We start from the raw sequence: 2,500 nt of genomic DNA, 5'->3' as shown, positions 1-2,500 counted from the left end.
CTGAAGTCCACAAACAGGATCCTGGCGTAGGATGCTGGGGCGTCCACATGCTGTAGGGTGAAGTGGAGGGCCATGTTAACTGCGTCGTCCACAGACCTGTTGGCTCTGTAGGCAAACTGAAGGGGGTCCAGGAGAGGGTCTGTGATGGCTTTGAGGTGTGCCAGGAGCAGGCGCTCAAAAGACTTCATTACCACAGATGTAAGGGCGACCGGTCTGTAATCATTTAGTCCTGTTGGCCTTAGCTTTTTGGGCACAGCGATGATGGTGGAGGACTTGAGACAGGCTGGTACATGGCATGTCTCCAGGGAGGTGTTAAAGATGTTGGTGAACACCGGAGACAGCTGGCCAGCGCAGTGCCTGAGGGTGGCTGGAGAGACAGAGTCCGGCCCGGCTGCTTTGCGTGGATTCTGCCTCTTGAAAAGCCCATTAACTTCTCCCTCCTGAAAGGAGAGAGTCGTTTCTGTAGTATGGGTGGGGGATGGGGCCTCTTGGGTGGGAAGGGGTGGTTCAGGACAGTCCAATTGTCTTTCAAATCTACGGTAGAACTCGTTCAGGTCGTTGGCTAGGCGGGAGTCGTTAGTGGTGTGGGGCGCTCTGGGTTTGTAGTTGGTGATGTGCCTGAGCCCTTTGGCAGACAGAAGCAGCGTCGTTAGTAGAGAACTGGTGTTTTAGTGTCTCTGAGTACAGTCGTTTAGCCTCTCTCACCGCTTTGCTAAACCTGTTCTTCGACTCCTTGAATCTGTCTCTATCCCCACTCCTAAACGCTTCCTCCTTCTCCAACCTCAACCTTTTGAGCTTTGCTGAGAACCAGGGCTTGTTGTTGTTAAAGTTCACCCTGGTACGTGTTGGGATACAGCAGTCCTCACAGAAGCTGATGTACACAGCCTCTGTGAGTTCATCCAGACTATTGGTAGCAGTCGTGAACATATCCCAGTCAGTACAGTCTAAGCACGCCCGCAAATCTTCCACAGCCTCACTGGTCCACTGTTTAGATGTCCTCACAGCAGGTTTACAGAGTTTTAGTTGCTGCCTGTATGCACGAATCAGGTGGACCAAGGGAGTTCTGTGCGAGCCGAACAGCCCCGTGACCCACAAGAGAAACATCCCCGCCAAATTCGAGCGTTTGACGGGGTCTATCCGTGAAAAAATATTCACGTTTTTGAGTGCACATGCATTTCTGCTGCAAATGCCTCTGGAAGTTTCATGCCGTTCGTATGCCAATTGTGGCAACACGAAAATGACCCGTTTTCCCATTCCGAGGGATTTCTGTGCGACCCTAACAGCCCCGTGAGCCACAAGAGACACATCCCCGCCAATTTCTAGCGTTTCACGGGGTCTATCCGTGAAAAATATAGACGTTTTTGAGTGCACATGCATTTCTGCTGCAGATGCCTCTGGAAGTTTCATGCCGTTCGTACGCAATGTGGCAACACGAAAATGACCCCTTTTCCCATTCCGAGGGATTTCTGTGCGACCCTAACTAACAGCGCCCGTGAGCCACAAGAGAGACATCCCCGCCAATTTATAGCGTTTCACGGGGTCTATCCGTGAAAAATATAGACGTTTTTGAGTGCACATGCATTCCTGCTGCAAATGCCTCTGGAAGTTTCATGCCGTTCCTATGCAATGTGGCCACACAAAAATGACCCGTTTTCCCATTCCGAGGCATTTCTGTGCGACCCTAACAGCCCCGTGAGCCACAAGAGAGACATCCCCGCCAACTTCTAGCGTTTGACGGGGTCTATGCGTGAAAAATATTAAAATTTTTGAGTGCACGTGCCTTTCTGCTGCAAATGCCTCTGGAAGTTTCATGGCGTTCCTATGCAATGTGGCAACACGAAAATGACCCCTTTTCCCATTCCGAGGGAGTTCTGTGCCACCCTAACAGCCCCGTGAGCCACAAGAGACACATCCCCGCCAATTTCTAGCGTTTCACGGGGTCTATCCGTGAAACATATAGAAGTTTTTGAGTGCACATGCATTCCTGCTGCAAATGCCTCTGGAAGTTTCATGCGGTTCGTACGCAATGTGGCAACACGAAAATGACCCGTTTTCCCATTCCCAGGGATTTCTGTGCGACCCGAACAGCCCCGTGAGCCACAAGAGACACATCCCCGCCAATTTCTAGCGTTTCACGGGGTCTATCCGTGAAAAATATCAATTTTTTTTTGACTGCACATGCATTTCTGCTGCAAATGCCTCTGGAAGTTGCATGCGGTTCGCATGCAATGTGGCGACACGAAAATGACCCGTTTTCCCATTCCGAGGGATTTCTGTGCCACCCTAACAGCCCCGTGAGCCACAAGAGAGACATCCCCGCCCACTTCTAGCGTTTCACGGGGTCTCTCCGTGAAAAATATCACATTTTTTGAGTGCACATGCATTCCTGCTGCAAATGCCTCTGGAAGTTTCATGCGGTTCGCATGCAATGTGGCGACACGAAAATGACCCGTTTTTTCCCATTCCGAGGGATTTCTGTGCCACCCTAACAGCCCCGTGA

Source organism: Petromyzon marinus, unplaced genomic scaffold (assembly GCF_048934315.1).
Source record: "Petromyzon marinus isolate PM22_M1 ecotype Great Lakes invasive population unplaced genomic scaffold, UKy_Petmar_22M1.pri1.0 PM_G_Scaffold_90, whole genome shotgun sequence".
Classification (NCBI taxonomy): domain Eukaryota; kingdom Metazoa; phylum Chordata; class Hyperoartia; order Petromyzontiformes; family Petromyzontidae; genus Petromyzon; species Petromyzon marinus.
Note: the sequence above shows the minus strand (reverse complement) of the source record.